Here is a 26,602-nt window from a genome sequence, read left to right as displayed (position 1 = left end):
TTGACTATGCTAGCAAATCCTAGTTTGGGAGCGTATCTAAATTTATGAAGGGGAAGCTCCAGATATCCCAGAATAAGCTGATCAGGGTAGTATTGAAGGTGGGTCCACGTACTCACATAGGCAGGAGCTGCTTTCAGGAACTAAATTGGCTGCCTGTTGAGGCTAGGGTGTCCCAGATTAGGCTAGGTTTGGTTTACAGGAGTATTTATGGTCCTGCGCCCAGATATCTAAGTGATTACTTTCCTCGTGATAGGGATGCACACAATCACAGCATCAGATCAGGTGTTGCTGATGTGTGCTTATACAGGTTCAGGAGTAATGCTGGGGAAAGGTACTTTCTTGTATACTGGAGCCTCAGAATGGAATGAGTTGCCTCTGCCCATAAAATCAATGTCCTCTCTGGGCAGCTTTAAAAATAAAGTAAAAATATGTTTGATGTCTTCTGTGCCCATATGAATAACCCCTATGATGTAACTGGAATGACGATATAGATGTTCTTCTTCTCTGTTTTTGTTTTATTATTTCACTGCCATACTGTGTTCGATCTTGTCTAGCCATCTTGTCTCAGGAGGACCACAATGGGAAAAAGTCCCAGACTATATTGTGTGTTATCCTCCATGATTTTATTCATGTGCATGTATGGCTTTTTCAAGTTTATGTGTTCTTGTTTTTTAAAATGGTTGAATGAATAAACTAAACTAAAACAAGCTTTATACCTTCACAGAACAGCGCAAACTGACTCTAACCAGAATAGAAAGAGGAGTGGGAGGCCCCGGTGCACTACTGAGCAGGAGGACAAGTACATTAGAGTGTCTAGTTTGAGAAACAGACACCTCACATGTCCTCAACTGGCAGCTTCATTAAATAGTACCCACAAAACACCAGTCTCAACGTCAAAAGAGAAGAGGTGACTCCGGGATGCTGGCTTTCTAGGCAGAGTTCCCATGTCTAGTGTCTGTATTCTTAGTCATCTTAATCTTTTCTCTGCCTAGAAGGCCAGCATTCCGGAGTCGCCTCTTCACTGTTGACGTTGAGACTGGTGTTTTGCAGGTACTATTTAATGAAGTCTGTTTCTCAAACTAGACACTCTAATGTACTTGTCCTCTTGCTCAGTTGGGCACCGGGTCCTCCCACTCCTCTTTCTATTCTGGTTAGAGCCAGTTTGCGCTGTTCTGTGAAGGGAATAGTACACAATGTTGTATGAGAGCTTCAGTTTCTTGGCAGTTTCTCGCATAGAATAGCCTTAATTTCTCAGAACAGAAATAGACTGACGAGTTTCAGAAGAAAGGTGTTTGTTTCTAGCCATTTTGAGCATGTTATCGAACCCAAAAATCCTGATGCTCAGATACTCAACTAGTCTAAAGAAGGCCAATTTTATTGCTTCTTTAATCAGGACAACAGTTTTCAGCTGTGCTAACATAATTGCAAAAGGGGTTTCTAATGATCAATTAGCCTTTTAAAATGATAAACTTGAATTAGCTAACACAATGTGCCATTGGAACATAGGAGTGATGGTGGTTGCTGATAATGGGCCTCTGTACGCCTATGTAGATACTCCATTAGAAATCAGCCGTTTCCAGCTACAATAGTCATTTACAACATTAACAATGTCTACACTGTATTTCTGATCAATTTAATGTTTTTTAATGGACAAAAAATGTGCTTTTCTTTCAAAAACAAAGACATTTCTTTTTCTTTTTTTTGTATTTTTATCCCTTTTTACTCCCCAATTTCGTGGTATCCAATTGGTAGAAGTTACAGTCTTGTCTCATCGCTGCAACTCCCGTACGGACTAGGGGGAGGCAAAGGTCGAGAGTCATGCATCCTCCAAAACACAACCCAACCAAGCCGCACTGCTTCTTGACACAAAGCCCATCCAACCCGGAAGCCAGCCGCACCAATGTGTCGGAGGAAACATCGTACACCTGGCAACCGTGTCAGCGTGCACTGGCCCTGGCCCGCCACAAGAGTTGCTAGTGCGTGATGAGGATATCCCTGCCGGACAAACCCTCCCCTAACCCGGACGACGCTGGACCAATTGTCCACCGCCCCACGGGCCTCCCGCTTGCAGCCAGCTGCGACAGAGCCTGGACTCGAACCGAGAATCTCTAGTGGCCTTAGACCACTGTGCCACTCGGGAGGCCCCTACAAGGACATTTCTAAGTGACCCCAAACTATTGAACGGTAGTGTATACTATACTGTAGTAATTACAGTAGTGTTTTTGTGGACTGTATTATGATGTAGTACCTCCATACTCAATTGGAAAATCTCTGCCCCGTGCAAAATGCAACATTTTCTCTCGTCCAACAAGAGGGGTGTGAAAAGTTTGGGGTTGCACGGTTTGAAAGGTGGGGGTTTGTTTTTACACCGATAAATTACATTATCCATCCGGACCTTTACCACCTAGGAAATGTGTGTGACCGGACCTTCTCAAATAGTACTTGAGTACCCCTGCAGTGGTATTTACTGTAGTGTTTTTGCAGATTGTAGTACGGTACACTGTAGTAGTTACTGTCATGTTTTTGGGGACATTACTGTAGTATTTGTTAAAGTGTTTTTGTTTTATTAACTTCAACAAAAAAGTGGGGGGCTTTCTCCTTTAGGAAACCTACTGGAGAAATACTAAAAGAGCAAATTTCCCATATCCTGTAGGCAGGTCGGACTTGGTTCTGAACAGGGAGTTCAGAGCTCCTGCTCTTTTTTATAACCATAGGGAACACACTAAATGGTCTATATTTGGCATGTCGCATTCTAACTTACAGGTGTTACAAATTTGGGATACAGGGGAGGGGAATGGGCATGGTATTTGCAAATGAAATACTGTAGTATTTACAGTAGTTTAAAAAAATGGTGTTTTAGCGGACGGTAGTGCTTTTTCTGATATTACTTTGGTATTTACTATAGTGTTATTTTGTGTGGATAATACTTTAGTATTTACTATAGTATTCTACAGTATACTACACAATTCTGTACTAAGTACTACCCATGATCAAGTGATACTACAATGTGCAGTATACTACACTTTACTACAGCATTCTATAGTAAGTACTCTATAGTCAACTTTTAGTAAAACAAAATTATTACCTCATCAATCAACACAGTAACTCTTCCATCTAGAGATACGGTTTTGGGGGAATTCAGCATTTGTGTGTGTGTGTTCTCAAGGTTTCAGCATTCCTTCCAACATAATTATAACTCTAACAGAGAGACAGGTGATGATGATGCTAGAATGCTTTCTTCTACAGTGTGAGTGTGACTGTGCATGCTTGATGTGGAAGAGCCAAAGCCATTGGAACCTTTCTTTCTTTCTTTCTTTCTTTCTTTCTTTCTTTCTTTCTTTCTTTCTTTCTTTCTTTCTTTCTTTCTGGAGTAACTTCAGTGACTGATAGATCAGCGAGAAGTAAGCAATCTTCTATCTATCTCTCAGATCAGCATATCTCTCTCAGATCAGCATGCCCTGCTCAGGTGGCGGTTGGGTGGGTGGACTACGATGTTGTCACTGATGCCACTCCACCCTGATCAATCACACTGTTTTCAGAGTAGAGAGAGGGAGAGAGGGGGAGAGAGGGAGGAGGAGAAGCAAAGGTAGAGCAAGGGAGGTAGAGAGAGAGAGAGAGAGGCACAGAGCGAGAGAAAAAGAGAGAGGCAGAGAGAGGGAGGTAGTGAGAGGTGGGGGGTGGGGGGGCATCTCTTTTGCATGCCGGATGGCAGGCAATGCATCAAAAGATGACAGCTTTCCCATTCTTCTTTAAATAAGAGTAGCAAGACTCCTGGCTGTGCTTTAAGTTTAATCATTCATCTAAATAAGTTGCACAGAGAAACTCTCGGAGTTGGAGGCTAGAAGCCGGGCGCTAGGCGGAGGGGGGAGAGCTAGGCAGCCTCCCAGGGGGCGAAAAAGGCAAAGCGGAATAAGAACCGACGTCGCGCTGCTGAATTTCTCATTTGTAAATGTGTAAACATATATTTGACTCAGATTGCCGACGCCAAACCGTGCCCCCTTTGCAGATTTATGTATTGGTTGAGTTCATGGCAGTTAAAGGAGGAGAGGAGGGAGGAGAGCGAGAGACAGAGAAAGAGAGATATAGTGAGAGAAAGAGAGGCAGATAGGAGAGAGGGAGCGTATGGTGGCAGAATGAGAGACGGGACTCGTTGACGCGTCGTTGCGTTGAGGCGCTAAGTGACAGTGATTGATGCTCTCTGTGTTCTCAACTTATCAAGCAGTATAAGCAATGACGCTGCCACTCCATAAGAGATAAATAGCAGAAATATACTGTATATCAGCGATGAATAAAGAATAACATAAACACCAGGGATGGGGGTAAAACGGAGAGACCTATCTACATAATGAATAGAAAAATAGGGGAATGGGGGAGAGGGAGAGAGAGAGGGGTAGTGGGGGGAAAGAGGAAAGAAGTAGAGGGGGAGGAGTAGAGGGGGGAGAAGATATGGGAGGAAAGGGAGAAGGGGGAGAGAAAAGGAGGGGGAGAAATGGAAGAGAAGAAGAGAGAAGGAAGAGAAGAAGAGAGAAGTCCCAGCGGGTGAGGGGAAGATGAGGGGATGGCGTGTAGCAGGTTGGGGGGAGACATCAGCGGGATTGGGATTGGGATGCCGGGAACACATGGGCCTTGCTTCTGACAACGCAGACAAGCAAGTCACCCAGGCGGCAAAATAAAGGCTGTGTCCCAAATGGGACTCTATTCCCTACATAGTGCACTAATTTTGACCAGGTTAGGGAATCGGGTGCCGTTTGGGCTGCAGGCAAAGCCTGGTCTGCCTGTGATTTGTTTCCCCAGCTCATCAGTGGGAAAGCTGGATGACGGATGGACTGGCGCTGGGTGCTCTGTGGTCTGCCCAAAGTGTCAAAGTTACTCGCACTAATAAAGACCCACTTTTCTTTTTGTCGCCCTTCCTCCCTTCATTCTCCCTACTGCATTGCCAGTAAGTTGGGTGGTCGGTCGAGGCTTCCTTCTTTTTCTTGTTCTTTCCCATTTTTCTCCATCTCCCTCCTTTCCTTCCCCCAATGCATTGCCAGAGCTGTACGATCTGGTCTTCGCCTTCCAATTCCTCACAGAGCAAAGTGGGTATCAAAGGAATTGGAGTGGTTTGTAAGGCAGGCAGTAGCGCTAGGCGGGATGTAATTGGCTGATTAGAAAATGATGAAAAGACTAAACGTTTCATGTCTTTCTTCCTCCTGTGAGCTGTTCTCTCTGTGTTTCAGACGGGTTTCTCTTTTCCTCTCTGACCTTCTCTCTCTCTCTCGTTCTCTCTCGCTAGCTGGCTCCCTTTCCTTCTCTCTCTCCCTCCCTCTCTCTCTTCCCCCCTCTCTCTCTTTCCCCTCTCTCTCTCTTTGACCTATTATTTTTCGCTGGCTCAGAAATGGAGAGATGGCTGATGGTGGTTAGTTGGAGCTGAGGCAATGGATGGTGCTTATGAATATGTCCCTGATTCCCCTCTGTGCTGGTCTGGCCGATCTATGGGCACACACAGCCATTACCCTATCACCTACTAAACTACAGCAGAGGAGCACAATTCCTTTGGCTAAGGCTCGGTTTCCGATGGGGCCAGAAAATTTTACACTAATGTCAACAATTTGTTTCTATAGATATCTAAATAGTGTAATATCCTTCACAAATAACAGTAACCACTGTAGCTACCACTTTCAGTTATTATCCCAACGCTTTCCTGTGGTCTGGACTCTGAATACAGAGCTGAATACACAGTGCAGTGCTTTCTGTACAGTGAGGTCTTCCTCTCACGCATTTTGGATGCTTTTACTTTACCTCTGAATGTCTGGCTGTATGTCCTGTATGTACTGAATCACTGTGTCTGCCCAAGGACATAGCATAGGGACCCCTTACTGGGCTCTCTACAATCCACACCATCTGGACATAAAGGCAGTAGTGCTGACCACATCTCTTCTCCTCTACTGCTCTCCTCTCTCCTGGAGAGAAACTGCTAGATGTGGAGATGTGGAGCAGACCTGGGTTCAAAAACGATTTGATACTATTCAACAACTTTCAAACAGTACATTTGCTCTAGCCTGCCCGGAGTGCCAGATTGGGGTTTGCCATTTTGGGACTATACTATTGGTTACATTGTAACCAGGCAATCTAAATAAAGCTCTGATAAAATATGAAATGATGTGAGACAGTATCTGAACCCAGGTCTGATGTGGGGTAGCTACAGAACAGGCTAATCGATCCAGCGTAGCTAGATAGTTCTCCTGGAATGAGAGTGGTAAATCCACAGAAGAGTTGGATTGGGAGTGAGGGCGTATAGAGGCGTATAGAGGGAGATATGTGATGTATGTCAGTGTCTTTACTCCTCCAGAACTGGCCAGAGAGGGAAAGAGTGAGAGACATAGAGAGAGGGAGATCCCTCCATCCGCTCCCGAGACTGACCGAGCGCCTCTTCCATCACCATTCCACTTAGTTTCATTCTCACAAGTCCAATATGTGACAGATGTGAACAGAGAAAACGTAAATGTGACAGTAACTTATAGGTAGCCTAGTGGCAAGTAACATGTTGTATTTCATATTAGAGGAGACCTACTGTAATAGCATACGGTAATCGGAATGAATGGATTAATGAATTAAAGTGGAACTGACAGCGTTTTAGCAACACAAAATCTTATTCTTATTCTTATCTGTTCATATACACCCACAGGAAGAATATGACACCTCTTTTTTTCTTTCTTTTCTGACAAGCAAGCACTTGGATTTGGTCATTTTCACATCTTCATAAATTCATAGAATGTTTGGAAATTAAGGCATTTGTGAGAATTCTATAGCAATATAGAGTGGGAAAGCGACCGTGCATTTGGACAATTAATAGACACCGCCGTAAATAAAACCCATCTGTCTCGTCCAGAACCAGAGTCTATGCAGACCAGTGTGCCATAGCCAATCAGAGCTACAGTAGGCCTTTATGCAAATAAGCTTTTGGCCACAAAGGCCTGCCACCATTCACTTTGAACTGGACTGTGTGTTTACAGGTAGTTGCAACACCGCAAATTTAGATCATTAGAACACATTCACCAACAGCCATAAAATACACCTGAATTGATTTCAGCAAATATGTAAACACCATGGGATTCCTCTCACATTTGTGAAATATACAGTCCTATTGATCAAACAACCATGAAAAGGTAGGCCCTCTCTCCCTTAGTTATTTACATCAACAACAACAAGATCAACAACTAATGCTAGCCAGAGTGAGATGAGCTAAAATCTAACGAGGGAACATTAGATAAACCCTCTCAAACTTTTTCAGCTAGCTGGCCGTCAAAATTGCATTGATAAACAATGGGGAATAGTAGCCTGCTCATCCTTCTGCAGCTTCCCTGCAAATGCATGCTTGTCCCAACCCACGTTTTGACAACTGAATGGGAACCTGCCTGCCCATTTGATCGATGCTAAATACATTTGACTGACAACTAAGTGTGGGTTCATAAATTGCCTTCAGTGTGTCAGAGTGTGCTCTGGGTGGTTCGTAAATGACGAGCCCTGTCAGATTTGTGTTTTTGTAAATTCAGAGTGGTTCACTCTCTGAGCATTCTGAGCGCACACCGCACTATTTAAACTGGAAGATCTGGCCCGAGGAGTAGCGTTTCGCACAACGGCAGTCAAGCACCCGAGCTAACTGGCTAAAGTTGGCTTGCTTGCTACCTACTTCCAGACACAAATGAGAGAACATCTTACTCTGACCATTTTACCCACCCTAGCAGAGCTGGTTAGGCTGTTCACATGTTATCTAGAGTGTTAATGACTAACTGGAAATAATAATAATAGCTGGCAATAATTTAACTTTTTTTGCCGAATTTTACTTACACCTGTCATATTCAGCGGGTGTTGCGCATTTCGTAAATTAATCAGTTTTTCTGCTCTCTGGCACACTCAGAGAGTGCTCTAAAACCGGAGTAGATAGCCAGAATGAATTTACAAAAGAAAGACATATACTAACAGTCGTTCAAGATCAGCATAGCTGAGCTAGTTAGCTAGCGAAGCGATTCACATTTCTTACAAAGGGATTCACATTTCGATACTGCAGGGCAGCAGTATCGCTGGTTCAATTACTGTGTGTGTCCCTCTGTCTGCCTGTTGACTAGATGGGTAGGTCTAATAGCTTTAGTAAATACACACACACCTTTATAATAACACACAGACACGCCCGTACACATGCATCCAGGCACGCACACACACTCTCACCCAGAGGTGTCATGACATAGGGGGAACAAAGGGCACGTGCCCCCTCAGATTTGCCCTTGTTATTAAAATGTTAAACGTTAAATGAATTACTAAACATAGTTTTTAAGCCCACGTTTTATCAGAATTATTAATGAAAAAATCTTCCAGCTGTATTTTGCGGAGGGGGAACACTGACTGGACCAGGCAACGAGTCCCCTCCCCCCATGCTCCTAAGTAAGAACAGAACTCCGATAGAAAAAGTATCCCGATTGGGTTTTAAACAGTAACATGTAATAAAGTATCGATACATAAATAAATACATTTAAAAATGATTCCTTTGTTTCAACTATACTGTGCCAATATAACATAACTCATTTTGTTGTATTCAGAGGGTGAACAGTGTATACAATGTGTGTTTTCTATTTGGACATTTAAGCAACTTTTGGAACAATCTTATGGGGTTTTTACAGGTTTTCCTGTTAGGATGTTTGCAGCCTCCATATGTTTGCAGCAAGTAGCCTATTATCGTTTCCCATTGCTGGATCTTGGCTCTCTCCTTTTCATGAGGTTGTTTAGAAAGTTTCCTATTTTGACCAACAGGATCAGATACCACAGGCTCCAAACTGGCGAAGGGATATATAACCAAAAACTCCATGACACGCAAGAGCTCAAAGTATGACCCTAGGTAGTCAGCACGCGAACAGCTGAGAGTGACACGTGCATGAAAAAAAATGATCATATACTATGGTATGAATACTAAAGTATTCACTGTAGTATTTACTGTGGTATATTGTAGTATTTACAGTTACCTATAGAATAAATAACATGGTAAAATAAAACTGTAGTATATACTGTAGTATTTACTGTAGCGTTTTTGCAGACTGTAGTATACTGTAGTGTTTAGGTTGAATTATTGTCAACATAGAAATTGAGGCCTTCACCTTCAGGAAACCTACTGGAGAAATATTAAAACAACACATTTCCATAACCTGTGGGCAGGTAAAACTGCGCTTCTGCTCTTTTCTATAATCTGTAGGAAACATAATACATGGTCTATACTTGGCATGTAGGTTTGTTACTTATGGGTGGCACAAATTGCAATACGTGGGAGTTGAATGTGCAGGGTATTTGCAAATGAAATACTGTAGTATATTTACAGTACCTTCAGAAAGTATTCACGTCCCTTGACTTATTCCACATTTAGTTGTGTTATAGCCAGAATAAAAAATGTATTAAATATGTTTTTTTCTCTCACCCATCTACACACAATACCCAATAATGACAGTAAAACATATTTTTTGAAATGTTTGCAAATGTATTTCAAATGAAAAACAGATATCAAATGTACATAACTATTCACACCCCTGAGTCAATACAAGTTAGAATCACCTTTGGCAGCAATTACAGCTGTGAGTCTTTCTGGGTACCTCTCTAAGAACTTTGCAAACCTGGATTGTACAATACTTGCACAATATTTTTCAATTCTTCAGGCTCTGTCAAGTTGGTTGCTGATAATTGCTAGACAGTCATTTTCTAGTCTTGCCATAGATTTTCAATCCGATATAGGTCAAAACTGCAACTAGGCCACTCAGGAACATTCAATGTGGTCTTGGTAAGCAACTCCAGTGTATATTTGGCATTGTCTTTTAGGTTATTGTCCTGCTGAAAGGTTCATTTGTCTCCCAGTGCCTGTTGGAAAGAAGACTGTACCATGTTTTCCTCTAGGATTTTGCCTGTGCATAGCTTAATTCCTTTCTTTTTATCCTAAAAAACTCCCTAGTCCTTGCCGATGACAAGCATAACCATAACATGATCAAATCAAATTTTATTGGTCACATACACATGGTTAGCAGATGTTATTCCGAGTGTAGCGAAATGCTTGTGCTTCTAGTTCAGAAATATCTAACAAGTAATTTCTAGCAATTCCATAACAAATAACTAATGCACACAAATCTAAGTAAAGGAATGGAATAAGACTATATAAATATATGGATGAGCAATGACCGCGGCATAGACTAAGATGCAATAGATAGTAAAGAATACAGTATATACATATGAGATGAGTAATGCAAGATATGTTAACATTATTAAAGTGGCATCATTAAAGTGACTAGTGTTCCATTTATTAAAGTGACCTATGATTTCAAGTCTGTATGAAGGTAGCATAAAAGGTCAAATAAAAATAAGAAGGTAGCAGCCTCTCTGTGCTATTGATGGCTGTTTAACAGTCTGATGGCCTTGAGATAGAACCTGTTTTTCAATCTCTCAGTCCCAGCTTTGATGCACCTGTACTGACCTCGCTATCTGGATGTCCCCGGTGATGCGTTGTGCAGACCACACCCCCCTCTGGAGAGCCCTGTGGTTGTGGGCGGTGCAGTTGCCATACCAGGCTGTGATACAGTCCGACAGGATGCTCTCAATTGTGAATCTGTAAAATGTTCTGAGGGTTTTAGGTGACGAGAAATGTATTCAGCCTCCTGAAGTTGAAGAGGCACTGTTGCGCCTTCTTCGCCACACTGTCTGTGTGGGTGGACCATTTCAGTTTGACCGTGATGTGTACGCTGAGGAACTTAAAGCATTTGAAAAGTGGTACTCAGTGATGTGTTACGTTGGATTAGCCCCAAACATAATGCTTTCTATTCAGGACATAAAGGTTATTTCTTTACCAATTTTTTGGCCGTTTTACTTTAGTGCTTATTGCAAACAGAATGCATGTTTTGGAATATTTTTATTCTGTACAAGCTTCCTTCTTTTCACTCTGTGATTTAGGTTAGCATTGTGGAGTAACTACAATGTGGTTAATCCATCCTGTTTTCTCCTATCACAGCCTTTAAACTCTGTATCTGTTTTAAAGTCACCATTGGCTTTATGATGAAATCCTTGAGCGGTTTCCTTCCTCTCCGGCAACTGAGTTAGGAGGAAGCCTGTATCGTTGTAGTGACTAGGTGTATTGATACACCATCCATTAAGTACAGTAATTAACAACTACACCATGCTCAAAGGGATATTCAATGTCTGTTTATTTTTATCCATCTACCAATAGGTGCCCATCTATGCGAGGCATTGGAAAACCTCCCTGGTCTTTGTGGTTTAATCTGTGTTTGAAATTCATTGCTCGACTGAGAGACCTTACAGATACTGTACAGTGCATTCGGAGAGTATTCAGACCCCACATTATATTACCTTACAGCCTTATTCTAGAATGTATAAAATAATTTTTCCACCTAATCAATCTACACACAGTAACACATAATGACAAAAACAGGTTTTTGCAAATAAAGAGAAAAGAAAGAAAAACAGAAATACCTTATTTACATAAGTATTCAGACCATTTGCTATGAGACTCGAAGTTGAGCTCAGGTGCAATCTGTTTTCATTGATCATCCTTGAGATGTTTCTACAACTTAATTGGAGTACACCTGTGCTAAATTCAATTGATTGGACATGACTTGGAAAGGCACACACCTGTCTATATATGGACCCACAGTTGACTGTGCATGTCAGAGCAAAAACCAAGCCATGAGCTTGAAGGAATTGTCCGTAGCGTTCCAAGTCAGGATTGTGTCGAGGCACACATTTCGGCAGCATTTTTAAAATATTTTTTTATCCGTTATTTTACCAGGTAAGTTGACTGAGAACACATTCTCATTTGCAGCAACAACCTGGGGAATAGTTACAGGGGAGAGGAGGGGGATGAATGAGCCAATTGTAAACTGGGGATTATTAGGTGACCGTGATGGTTTGATGGCCAGATTGGGAATTTAGCCAGGACACCGGGGTTAACCCCTACTCTTACAATTAGTGCCATGGGATCTTTAATGACCGCAGAGAGTCAGGACACCGTTTAACATCCCATCTAAAAGACGGCACCCTACACAGGGCAGTGTCCCCAATCACTGCCCTGGGGTATTGGGATACTTTTAGACCAGAGGAAAGAGTGCCTCCTACTGGCCCTCCAACACCACTTCCAGCAGCATCTGGTATCCCATACAGGGACTGATCAGGACCAACCCTGCTTAGCTTCAGGAGCAAGCTAGCAGTGGTATGCAGGGTGGTATGCTGCTGGCTATAAAGCATATAAGCATTAAAGGTCCCAAAGAACACAGTGGCCTCCATCATTCTTAAATGGAAGAAGTTTGGAACCACCAAGATTCTTCCTAGAGCTGGCCGCCCAGCCAATCTGAGCAATCGGGGGAGAAGGGCCTTGGTCAGGGTGGTGACCAAGACCCAAATGGTCACTCTGACAGAGCTCCAGAGTTCCTCTGTAGAGATGGGAGAACTTTCCAGAAGGACAGCCATCTCTGTAGTACTCCACCAATCAGGCTAGACGGAAGCCACTCCTCAGTAAAAGGCACATGACAGCCCACATGAAGTTTGTCAAAGTGCACCTAAAGGACTCGCAGATCACGAGAAACAAGATTCTCTGGTCTGATGAAACCAAGATTGACCTCTTTGGCCTGAATGCCAAGCTTCACGTCTGGAGGAAACCTGGCACCATCCCTACGGTGAAGCATGATGATGGCAGCATCATGCTGTGGGGATGTTTTTCAGCAGCAGGGACTGGGAGACTAGTCAGGTTTGAGGGAAAGATTGTAGCGTCATTCCCAAGAAGACTCAAGGCTGTAATTTCTGCAAAAGGTGCTTCAACAAAGTATTGAGTAAAGGGTCTGAATACTTATGTAAATGTGATATTTCAGTTTTTTATTTGTAATACATTTGCAAAAATAAAATACAAGTTGTTTTGCTTTGTCATTATGAGGTATTGTTTTATCTATTTTAAAATAAGACTGTAATGTAACAAAATGTTGAAAAAGTCAAGGGGTCAGGTTAAAAAAAATGTTACTTCTTTGTCATTATTCGGGTATTGTGTGTAGATAAACTATTTTATTAAAATTTAGAATAAGGCTGTAACGTAACGATGTGGAAAAGTCAAGGGGTCTGAATACTTTCCCAATGCACTGTAATTGTATGTGTGGGGAACAGTGATGAGGTAGTCATTCAAAAATCATGTTAAACACTACTATTGCAAACAGAATGAGTCCATGCAACATGTTACTTGTTAAGCACATTTTTACTCTTGCACTTATTTAGGCCTGCCATAACAAAGGGGTTGAATACCTATTGACTCAAGACATTTTAGCATTTCATTTTTAATGAATTAGTAAAAATGGATAAAAACATAATTCCACTTTGATATAGGCCAGTGAAACAAAATCTCAATTTTAGAATGGACATTGAATAATGGGACAGTTGGAAAAGATATCGGGACACCTTGCCATCATGACGCAATATGCGCATGGAGCCTGCACTTGTTACAAAGTTACAGAAAGCTTAACCAACAACCACACAAACTGAAATTGGTTACATTGTAACCACAGGTCCAACTGGGAAAAACTTACCGAGCTAGCATTGATTTGTTAATGTGATGAGTGATGAACGTGAATTTCTCCGGTCCCTATGTAGCCTAGTGTTTGAAATGCAATGTGATCTCCTTGTAATGAACATTGTCAAGTGTCCTGATGAGAAGGCAGACTTTTCTAGCTACGCCAGGCAAAATCGGGCATCATCAGCTCATTGTTATGGATGTATCCAAATTAATGTCAAATGCAGCTACTTTGCTGTTGTTTTGACTGCAGAGGTCATGACTGTGTTAGCTATAGCTAGGTGGCTAGCTAGCAAGCAACGGACAAGAATGTTGCCAGCAAGCATGGCAACGGAACATACAGAACATACAGTGCATTTCCCACATATTTTTTCATTACAGCCTTATTCTGAAATTTATGAAATTGTGTTTTTCACTCATCAATCTACACACAATACCCCATAATGGCAAAGCAAAAACAGGTTTTCAGAAATATTTGTAAATGTATAAAAATATAAATTAAATTATATCACATTTACATAAGTATTCAGACCCTTTACTTAGTACTTTGTTGAAGCACCTTTGGCAGTGATTACAGCCTTGAGTCCTCTTGGGTATAACACTACAAGCTTGGCACACCTGTATTTAGGGAGTTTCTCCCATTCTTCTCTGCAGATCCTCTCAAGCGCTGCACAGCTATTTTCAGGTCTCTCCAGAGATGTTCAATTGGGTTTAAGTCCGGGCACTGGCTGGGCCACTCAATGACATTCAGAGGCTTGTCCTGAAGTCACTCCTGCATTGTCTTGTCTGTGTGCTTAGAAGGTGAACCTTCGCCCAGGTCCTAAGCTCTCTGGAGCATGTTTTCATCAAGGATCTCTCTGTACTTTGCTCCTTTCATCTTGCCCTCAATCCTGACCAGTCTCCAAGTCCCTGCCGTTGAAAAACATCCACACAGCATGATGCTGCCAACACCATGCTTCACCGTAGGGGTGATGCCAGGTTTCATTAGACTAGAGAATATTGTTTCTCATGGTCTGAGAGTCCTTTAGGCATCTTTTGGCAAACTCCAAGTGGGCTGTCAAGTGCCTTTTACTGAGGAGTGGCTTCCGTCTGGCCTGATTGGTGGAGTACTACAGAGATGGTTGTACTTCTGGAAGGTTCTCCCTCTCCACAGAGGAACTCTGGAGCTCTGTCAGAGTGACCATCACGTCCGTGACCAAGGCCGTTTTCCCCAAATTCTCATTTTTACCGGGCGGCCAGCTCTAGGAAGAGTCTTGGTGCTTCCAAACTTCTTCCATTTATGAAAGGGAAAAGGGAATACCTGATGGAGGCCAATGTGTTCTAGGGGACCTTCAATGCTGCATAAATGTTTTGGTACCCTTCCCCATATCTGTGCCTTGACACAATCCTGTCTCGGAGCTCTAGGGACAATTCCTTCGACCTGATGTCTTGGTTTTTGCTCTGACACGCACTGTCAACTGTGGGACTTTATATAGACAGGTGTGTGCCTTTCCAAATCATGTCCATTCAATTGAATTTACCACAGGTGGACTCCAATCAAGTTGTTGAAACATCTCAAGGATGATCAATGGAAGCTGGATGCACCTGAGCTCAACTTCGAGTCTAATAGTAAAGGTTCTGAATACTTATGTACTGTTTTGTATGTTTAATACATTTGCAAAAAAATCTAAAAACCTGTTTTCACTTTATCATTATGGGGTATTGTGTGTAGATTGATGAGGGAAAAAAAAGATTTGATACATTTTTGAATAATGTTGCAACGTAACAAAATGTGGAAAAAGTCAAGGGGTCTGAATACTTTCCAATTGTACTGTATCTGACTAATCGAACAAATGACTTGGTCGCGTCTCTAGCAACAAAAAAGATGAGAAAGTCTGAATTATACTATAAAAAAAAAATCTAAGATTTGCAACTGTGGTATAAGCGGGATAAACATTTTTGTTCTGTACATTACTATGCAAAGGGACTCAACGTCCATTATTGCCAAGGTAATGTACAGAATGTCTGTGTTTATCCCTTACGTATACTACGTATTACGTATACGGAACATAAAGAACGAACAACTGGGTCACGTCCATGAAAATCAAACTAATCGACCAAACGACTGAGCCGTGTCTCTAGTGACCAAAAGACGAGAAAGTATGAATTCTCTTATAAAATACAATTCTATAGTAAGTATTGTAGGTGTGTTGGGTAGTATCCAGATTTTCATACTGTCATACTGTTTCTGTACCATAACGTGGTATACAGTACAAGGGGCACTATTTAAAAAATATATATCATACCGTCGGTATTTCGAAATACCCTGGTTTACGGTATAAACGGTAAATCGCCCAAGCCGATACTGTAGTATTCGTAAACTGTAATATTTTTTTACGTTGGCAGCTGTCTATCACCAATTCTGGCTGACTAAGTCAGGGGTTAGTCTAAATGAATAAGATAAGGTTCTGAGGTTCTGAAGTGTGGGAAGAATATTTAGAGAAACCTAACTTACAACTGAATAGAGAAATATAATGGAAATGATTTGCTAAATGACTCACTTTTGTGCCAGATGCATTTAGTGGGAAAAAAAATAAAGCACACCTGAAGTAAATGTTTTAAAAGTTTGCAATAATTCATACACATAGAAAGGGACCCATGAGTCTTAATTTCAGATGAAAAAATGTAAACGTGGAAAAAATGCGTTTATCGCGTTTCTAAAATAAACTTTTCATATTTACGAGATTGGATATTGGTACTACTACCTCTAATTTATGTTTTCCAGCCCTAAGGAGTTTTCCTCACTGTCGTGTCTGGTCTTTAAAGAGAAGAGATAGCCGGACAGAATTATCCACCTTGACCTTTGTAATAAAAGATACAGGAAATGAACAATGACATATGATCCCAGCTGGTCACTGTTGTAAAATATATGCCATTTCACAGACGCCTCAAAGATTTTCTGCTAAAAAGTGCAAGCTTCATTAATTCAAACATGTGGGTTTCCATGCCTAGAATGTCCAGTGTTATTACTTTGTCATTCATATTCATATTTACAGTTTTTCTCATTCGCGTACAAGCAATTGTTGGATCTGAAGCAGAACAGCAATGATCAAATGCTCAAATACATTTACCAAACACATTTTTTTAGTACCTGACTTGGATATCTTAGACCACCTTTTGCAAAACGTTAAATACAAATGTCATTGAATACAAAATGTACTGTTAAATGTTTTGTTCACAGAATATGAACACATTGTTTTCATCAGAGGAGAAATCTGTGCAATTGTGTTAATAATCAATGCTACTGCACTGAATTCGAAATCACTCCATCAGTGTATTACTTTGTAAAATGGAAAGATCTAGTCAACGGGGACTGTCATATTGTTATGATTTTTTTTTTGCATGCAGAGATGCAAAAAATGAAGTTGGGTTACTCCTAAGTCATCATCTCCATCATTGTGGCCTTCCACTATAGAGCTTTGCTTAGATGTGGATTTAGGCCTGTACATTCATATCAGTTGTGTTCCTCCATTGTATTCACCTTTCCTTATTTCTATTGTGGACTGTCCACCAATTGAAAGTCTACAAAACTATACATAAACCAACCTTTATATTGAATACATGGAATTGGATTGTGATGATACTCATGAATAAATACTTCACACAATGTGCTTATTATTTCATATATATTTTTTCCTCAGGAATCATTTTGGATTTGAGCTGTATGAAAATGTTTGGTAAAATATGCATACAAAGAGAGCAATTGCCCAGAATTCTAGACCTTTGGATAGTTGTACTTCCAAATTTGATCATGATTTAGTGATTGCAAAGAAAATGTATTGATCCATTCTGACTTTTAGAACAGACAAATTTTATTTTTTGTCTGCTTGCACTCAAGAGAGAAGAATGGTTGTGTTAGTCTTTTTGTAGGCAGTCATGTTTTTGAATGAATGTATTTGCAATCCAAAGAGCTCTATTTTCATGTCATCCAACAAATGTAAGCTCCTAGAGTTTGCTGAACGGCATTGAACATTTTTTGATCTACAACCAAATGATCATCGCCACTGTTTAATTCTCAAGAAACACAATTTGTTAAAGATGGAATCCACATTAGGGGAAACAGCACCACTGTCCGCCCCAAAACCTTTGCTATTGTTTTTGTTTTGTGGACAAAATGGAGGTGAGGTGCGTCGAACAGTGTGGTCAAAAACAATTGCAGTATAGATTCTGCTGTTCCGTCGTTGTGCAATAATGTCAGAGAGAACAAAATGTATGTTTGTTGTTTGCAGTAACTTCTTTGTTGTTGTTATATCACAAACGGACGTGGCAGTTTCACCCAGTTTCACTTGGATTTCAACTTTGAGTTTTGAAAGTTTTTGTAAATGTTGAAATGTAAGCTGTTTTTTAAATGTTTAGTCAAGTGACTACTATCTATAGGGTCACATAGTGAATGGCAACAGTAGAATTCCAGTGTGCAGAACAGCTTTTGCCCAATCAGCTTCCCGAAAAACGTAGAATGTATAGCTGTTGTCAGTGCGTTTACACAAAAACTGAAACAGTGCTTAAAAGAACAGCAGAGTTGTAGCCAATATTAACCTTTTTTTTGCTGTTTGGTTTTGTAGATGTTTTTTTTTACTGTTTTTACAACTTATATTTCCAATAGCAATGTGTCCGATGATTATTGTGTACAATGTCTTTCTCCTGTGTGGAAACGTATCTGTGTTAACGATCGTTATAAGGAGTGGACCAAGATGCAGCGTGGTATATTTCCATCCTCTTTATTAGGAAAAGAAACTCAAAGAAAAACAATAAAGTGAAAAAACGAACCGTGAAGCTCAAAGTAGTGCTCACAGGCAACTATACCTAGACAACATCCCACAAAGCACAATGGGGAAATGGCTGCCTCAATATGATACCCAATCAGAGACAACGATAAACAGCTGCCTCTGATTGGGAACAATAGGCCAACAATGATATATATATTCACCTAGATTCACCTAGTTTTTTTAATGTCAGATGTTTTATTGTTTATAAGTTCACCTTTCCAAGTACTGCAGATAGAAATTAGCTGTTGGCTAAATCTGGTCTGACACATCTGTTCTCAAGTGCCACACCATGATCTGTTTTACCTGTCTTTTTTCTTGTCTCCACCCCCCTCCAGATGTGGCCCATCTTCCCATTATCCCCTGTGTATTTAAATATGTGTTCTCTGTTTGTCTGTTGCCAGTTCGTCTTGTATTGTCAGATCTTACATGCGTTATTTCCCACCATCCTGTTTCTCTAGTTCTGATTCCTAGCTTTGCCTGGTTCTGACCATTCTGCCTGCCCTGACCCTGAGCCTGCCTGCCGTCCTGTACCTGCCTGATTCTGACCTGATTACAAACCTCTGCCAGCCCTGACCCCAAGCCTGCCTGCCGTCCTGTACCTGCCTGACTCTGACCTGATCACGAACCTCTGCCTGCCCTCGACCTGCCCTTTGCCTGCCCTGTGTTTCTAATTTATAATCTGAGAACTGTACTATCCGTCATGATCCATGATACTGAGACTGTTTTGTTGTACTGTACATTGTTCCTGTTGAAATAAACGTAATAATAACAATACGTAATCATTTAAAGACTTCCCCATTGATGGAAAATGCTGCAATTTGTGGAATACCTAGATACTGGCCATCTCATTCAAGGATTTCTATGTTAAATTTGTGCATTTGAAGCGTTTCATTTCAAAATGCTATATATCCATTTTCAGAATTGTTGATAAATTAGCTTTTATTGTTTAAAGAAATTATGAAAGATATTGGCTATTTTTTTCACTATCCAATCATGGCATTGTTCAATGACAGACATGTATTTGTTTAAAATCTATCACTTGATGGGTTCATTTCAAAGAGACAAATAATCATGTTTTTTTGTGCAAAATGCTATACATCCACCTCACACTAGGTGAAATAAGTAGTACTACTAGGTTTTACACAGTCCAATGTAACAAATTACTAATTTTTTTATAAAGAACTGTAAAACGTATATATTTGTGACATCAATATGTTTTCAGATTTCTCTGAGGCTTATGTCAAATGTAAATGTACTGACCATTGTGATGAACTGTGCTCATTGACATTACTCATTGACATTGTTGCCAATGATGGGGAATAACCAATCGCAATGAGGCATCGACATTTGTGCAAGCTTCAGACAACCACCAATGAACGTGACTGTACATCAAATGTTGCAATGGTAAAACGTTTTATTTAATTTTCGCCTGACACAAGCACATTGATCACTCTTAATTCTTTGCTAATATGTTGGTATGCATAATGTTTTATTTTCTTACAAATTCTGGTGCTTGTCAACACACTCTTCACTCACATTTAACAACTCTAAATTGATTTAATGTTTAAATGCTGAAATGTCTTGAGTCAACAAGTATTCAGCCCCATTGGCAAGTACAAATAAGTTGAGGAGAAAATAAATTGCTTAACAAGTTACATAATTAGTTGCATAGAGTCACTCTGTGTGCAATAATAATGTTTAACATGTTTATTTAAGGACTACTTCATCTCTGTACCCAACACAGATTAAACCACAAAGACCAGGGAGGTTTTCCAATGCCTCGCAAAGAAGGGCACCTATGGGTAGATCGGTAAAAATACAAAAGCAGACATTTAATATCCTTTTGAGTATGATGAAGTTATTAATTACACGTTGGATGGTGTATCAATACATCCAGTCACAACAAAGATACAGGCGTCCTTCATAACTGCCGGAGAGGAAGTACAGCGCTCAGGGATTGCACCATGAAGCCAAAGGATGACTTTAAAACACTTACAGAGTTTGATAGCTGTGATAGGAGAAAACTGAGGATGGATCAACAACATTGTAGTTTCTCCTACAATACTAACCTATTTGACAGAGTGAAAAAAGAAACCTGTAATAGTGCAAAAAATGTGGCCAAGAAATTAACTTCATGTCCTGAATACAAAGTGTTATATTTGGGGCAAATCCAACACAACACATTACTTATTACCACTCTCCATATTTTCTAGCACAGTGGTGGCTGCATCATGTTATGGGTATGCTTGTAATCATTAAGGAATGTTTTTCAGAAAGAAATAAACTGAAAGGAGCTAAGTGCAGGCAACATCCTAGATGAAAACCTGGTTCAGTCTGCTTCCACCAGACATTGGGAGATGGATTCACCTTTCAGCAGGACAATAACCTAAAACACAAGGCCAAATCTACACTGGAGTTGATTACCAAGAAGAAAGTGAATATTCCTGAGTGGCCGAGTTATAGTATTGACCTAAATCTATGGCAAGACCTGAAAATGGTAGTCTAGCAATGATCAACAACCAATTTAACAGAGCTTGAAGAATAAAAAAAATTATTGGCAAATGTTGCACAATCCAGGTGTGGAGAGCTCTTAGAGACTTACCCAGAAAGACTCACAGCTGTAATCGCTGCCAAAGGTGTTTCCACAAAGTATTGACTAAAGGGTATGAAATAAGATACAGTTGAAGTCGGAAGTTTACATACACTGAGGTTGCAGTCATTAAAACTCATTTTTCAACCACTCCACAAATGTCTTGTTGACAAACTATAGTTTTGGCAAGTCGGTTAGGCTGACTTTGACCCAAGTTAAACAATTTAAAGGCAATGCTACCAAATACTAATTGGGTGTATGTAAACGTCTGACCAACTGGGAATGTGATGAAAGAAATAAAAGCTGAAATAAATAATTCTCTCTACTATTATTCTGACATCTCACATTCTTAAAATACAGAGGTGATCCCAACTGACCTAAAACAGGGAATTTTTACTAGGATTAAATGTCAGGAATTGTGAAAAACTGAGTTTAAATGTATTTGGCTAAGGTGTATGTAAACTTCTGACTGTATTGCTGTATTTAATTTTCAATAAATGTCTAAAAGTTTCTAAAAATATGTTTTCAATTTGTCATTATGGGCTATTATGTGTAGATAGGTGAGAGAAAAAAAAATATTTCATTAATTTCGAATTTAGGCTGTATGAATACTTTTTGAAGGCACTGTATAGGCATGCCTAATTTAGGCATATGTTTTAATACTTTTCAAGTGTCCAAATATCCAAATATCTCTAATGCTTCCTCCAGCACTAGTTTTTTTAATGTGATTGTTACGCAGCAGGAGAGTTAACCCGCGCTGCCCTCAAACCAAGTCACACTCCCTGGTAATTATCTATAGTTTATGTTTAAACTTGTCAATTTATAATTAGAGGCCCAAGTTCCCGAGTTGGAATTCCGAGTTGGATGACCGTTCAAAAAGTTTTTTCCAAGTCGGAGCTCATTTTTTCCGAGTTCCCAGTTGTCATGAACGCATTTAGGTTGGAAGTCTGAGATTTCCGTGTTTCCAGTTCCAAGTTGTTTTGAACACATCATCAGATTGTAACTTCGGGGTTGCCAGTTTAGACCCCCCTTTCCCAGGGTTTTATTTTTATTTAGCGTATTATTCTGTGTTTGCCCCTCCATTTATTGATAAAACCCCCACCATAGTAATATTTCCTGCATCATATCCCCCCATGATACCTTCTCCCATTTCTACGACATATGGACTTGAAACCCCTCACAAATGTAATTATACCCCCCAGAAACCCCCCTAAAATGGTTTCATCCCTGTTTAGCTTTCATGCTACGGTTAGGCTATGCAGTAGGCTTGTATTTTGTTGATGATCTGTGAGGTGATAACATTTTATATGCTTTGTGATTTGTCAAAAACGGTAAACAACTTGTCAAGTCATGTGCTGAAAAGTGGCCAAAATAAGTTAATATTTTTCAGGCAATGGGCGCAGACATCTTTGACTTTGACTTTAGCTGTGTTCGAATACCCATACTAACATACTGTATACTACATACTTAATGAGTATATACTACATACTATGTACTATTAGTTCATTTTAGTATACTGTAAATGAATGGTATCCTTTCAGTTGAGCGTACAAGCGCTACGGCTGTCTACCGGAAGTTGACGCTGTTGCTATGCAACCTCTTGTTAGCTCGTTAGCATAACAAATTACTAGCTGGCCATCTTACGACTTTGGGTGTGTTTGTAAATTCAATCTGGAGGGCCAGAATGCGCTCAGAGTGCACCCTGTGCGTTCGTAAATTCAGAGCGTTGTCAGTTTGTCCGCTCGTAAATTCAGAGTGTTTCCCTCTCGGAGTATTCAGAGTCATCAGTTATTCTGCGCTCTGGTACACTCAGATGGGAGTGTTCTGAAATCAGATTAGATAGCCAGAGCGAATTTACGAACGCACCCGAATTAACAATATCCATTGAGAATGCACAACGACTATACCACTTAGCTAAGCTAAGAATAGGTCATTAAAGATCCAATGGCACTTGTCGTAAGAGTAGGGGTGTTTACCCCGGTGTCAACCCCGGTGTCCTGGCTAAATTCCCAATCTGGCCATCAAACCATCATGGTCACCTGATAATCCCCAGTTTACAATTGGCTCATTCACCCCCCTCCTCTCCCCTGTAACTATTCCCCAGGTCGTTGCTGTAAATGAGAACGTGTTCTCAGTCAACTTACCTGGTAAGATAACGGATAAATAAAAAAATATATAGTTACTATAATGGCAAGTCCGATGTATTAGTAACCAACTAACATTAGGTAGCTAGCTAACATTCTGCTGTAATGATATGCTATGCGGTTTGTTTTATTTTTTATTTATTTCACCTTTATTTAACCAGGTAGGCAAGTTGAGAACAAGTTCTCATTTACAATTGCGTAATTGCCAAGATAAAGAAAAGCAGTTCGACACATACTACGACACAGAGTTACACATGGAGTAAAACAAACATACAGTCAATAATACAGTAGAAACAAGTCTATATACGATTTGAGCAAATGAGGTGAGATAAGGGAGGTAAAGGCAAAAAAAAGGCCATGGTGGCAAAGTAAATACAATATAGCAAGTAAAACACTGGAATGGTAGATTTACAGTGGAAGAATATGCAAAGTAGAAATAAAAATAATGGGGTGCAAAGGAGCAAAATAAATAAATAAATAAAATAAATAAATACAGTAGGGAAAGAGGTAGTTGTTTGGGCTAAATTATAGGTGGGCTAGTAAGGATAGAATAGCTAACAAATTGTCAGCCATAACGTAACTTATTTGAAAAGTCATTACTTTATTACATTGCTCAACATAATTAGTTAAAGCAATTAATTTGTATCCGTTCTCGTCAGACTTCGGCTGCATATTTTCCAACATTTTCCAACAGATTCTTCAAATCTGAAAACGTTGAAGCCACGGCCATTTTCGGAATAGTTGCATTATGGGCCCTAAAAGCACGGAAATAGTGCTTGCATACTTCGGATTTTGGTGAATGTAGTACGGCATCCGGGAACCTTTGGTATACTAACTATATCCATAGTATGACCAATAAGCATACTACATACTTGATTTACATCACAAATAGTACGGTTAGTGCAGTTAGTATGAGTATTCGAACACAGCTTTTGTTTATTTGCCTCTCATAGTGAATGGCATTCTGGGATTAGGTTTTCGCTTGTCAAACATAAACAAACATGTGTGCCATCATCAAGAATTTACCTGCTGTTAGCTTAGCTGACATGCATCTCTTTTCTTAACAATATTACATTTCTCCCTTGTGCTCACCAGAAATGTGGTACATTGTAAACAAGTCTAGCTTTTAGGTTGCATAGTTCTGTTTTTTTTTTGTCAGCTCAACCTGTTATTTAGACTGGTTTATGGAATAAGTGTTCCGTTTGATGTTTGGATGACGAAGTTCGCATTTATCTTTTACAATAAATGGTGATATTTAGAAATAAACTTGTGAAGACCTTTATTTCCAATCAGTACCAAACATTGTTTCGATGGTTTTCAGGCAACATGTCATGGGCGTCGTAAGAAGTGGACCAAAGTGCAGCGTTGTGAGCGTACATTTTATTTTATTTTAAAATGTCGCCAACAAAACAACAAACGAAAGAAAGACAACCATGACGCTTACAGGGCAAAGTGCCACAAACAAAGTTAACTACCCACACTGAAAGGAGGGAAAAAGGGCTACCTAAGTATGATTACCAATCAGAGACAACGATAGACAGTTGTCCCTGATTGAGAACCATACCCGGCCAAAACATAGAAATAAAGAAACATAGAAAACAAAACATAGAATGCCCACCCCACATCACACCCTGACCTAACCAAATAGATAAATAAAACTGCTCTTGAAGGTCAGGGCGTGACACAACAATCCTGTTTAGACGTGTTTGTCGCGTCATACGTTTCTACTGTTCCAATCACATATTTGCGATGGCACGCTGCAGGGACCACTCAACAATGATCACAAATATGTGATCGTACGCGTCAAAGGGCCAACAATGTGTTATTGCGCTCAAAAGGGATAACTTGAAATAACATGATGTAGGTTAATTAAATCATCTGACGAAAAATGCAGTGCCTTCAGAAAGTATTCATACCCTAACCCTACCCTAGCTAAAAAAAAGTAGCAAGTAGTTGCAAAGTTGCTAATTAGCTCAAATTGTATGTGATGAGATTGGACCACGTTATACCCCCTGACCAACCACCCTCCTTTCGTTTTGCCTTATGTACCCTACTGTGTTTTTTTTTTTACAAAACCATACGTAACATATCATACTAATTTGAGTGTCCCGGATTTACTTTACTATGTTACGTCTTTGAGACCAAACTGGCATTCATTGATATGCTGTAGGTATAAACACATTAACTAGCAGCCAACCTGCTGGAACCAATCCCATGCAATCACGGTAAAATACTGTAAAATACAAACCCCAACCCCAAGTAATGCATTGTACTGTTGTTTTACGGTAACTTACAGGCAACTGGATGCATGTAAGTTACAGTAAAAACAGCAGGAGGAGTTTTACAGTGTAGTTCAAATATATTTAATTTTGTGTAACATAAGTAACATAATCCAAGACGTAGATAGGAACAACAGGTAGATATTTCAAATGTAAAAATGTGGACATACACATCCCACACACACAGCCCTTATACCCACCCCCCCATTTAGAATGTGGACTGGTGCCAGTGTTGGTGTAGAGCAGATGGGAGCCTAGTGGGGGATGGAGGGATGGAGGGATTGGAGGGAGGAGGGGAGGAGGGAGTATGTCTATCTGTAATTTCTAACAAGCTGTGAGACTGTGAGCCAGGCAGGGCCAGGTCAGTGTCACAGGACAGGAGGACACACACTCTTCACTTTGACACACACACACGCGCACAGACGTACAGATGAACACACAAACACACTCACACAAATATACTCACACAAACACACACACACTTCACCCTGACACCTCCCTGCCTGTATTCCTACTGTGGCCGCCAGGCATTCCTGCTAATTATATCACTAGTTAATGATCCAAGGCAAACAAAGACTGGAGAGGCTGAGACACACGCTCCATCTCTCTCTATCTATCTCTCTCTCTCTCTCTCTCTCTCTCTCTCTCTCTCTCACACTCTTTCTTTGTTTTGTGTGTGTGTATCTCTCTCTCTGTATCTTTCACACTCTCTGTCTCTGATTCTCTGTCTCTCTCTCTCTCTGAATCTCTGACTCTCCCCGTCTTATTCTCAACCTGCATACTTCCGGTACTTAGTGGTACAAAATGATGGAGGAGTGTCTTGTAGAGTATACGGTTGTAGTTGGAGACCCCCGTTCTCAGTTACAGGTAAGAGAGAGAGGAAAGAAGGAAAATGTGTATGAGAGAGAGAGACAGAAAGAGAAAAAGACAGAGGAAGAGCGAGAGTGCAAAAAACATATACAAAGAGGGAGCGGTGATGAATTTGGGGACAACAAAGTCAAAGAAGACAATCCCATCCACTCTGGCATCCCTCACGTGGCGGAGACATCTTTCCCACAATACACCTCTCCAGGGATTGGTGACCTTCAGGAACAGTCGTTAGCTAGCATAGGTCCTCTACTGCACGTGCGTCCGTGCGTGTGTGTGTGTGTGTGTGTGTGTGTGTGTGTGTGTGTGTGTGTGTGTGTGTGTGTGTGTGTGTGTGTGTGTGTGTG

The 26,602-nt window shown here is 40.5% G+C and overlaps 1 protein-coding gene and 1 non-coding gene across 2 annotated transcripts in view; both read right to left on the bottom strand.

The window, feature by feature from the left end:
* Positions 1 to 26,602, bottom strand: part of LOC110527699 (neurexophilin-2-like) — a 106,501-nt gene that overhangs the window by 37,807 nt on the left and 42,092 nt on the right. The window lies entirely within an intron of this gene.
* LOC118965405 lies at positions 2,587 to 2,640 on the bottom strand. Its single transcript, XR_005052731.1, has one exon. It is a non-coding gene; the product is annotated as a U7 small nuclear RNA (small nuclear RNA).

Source organism: Oncorhynchus mykiss, chromosome 7, assembly GCF_013265735.2.
Source record: "Oncorhynchus mykiss isolate Arlee chromosome 7, USDA_OmykA_1.1, whole genome shotgun sequence".
In the NCBI taxonomy this organism is placed as follows: Eukaryota; Metazoa; Chordata; class Actinopteri; order Salmoniformes; family Salmonidae; genus Oncorhynchus; species Oncorhynchus mykiss.
This window is presented reverse-complemented; position numbering and strand designations above follow the sequence as displayed.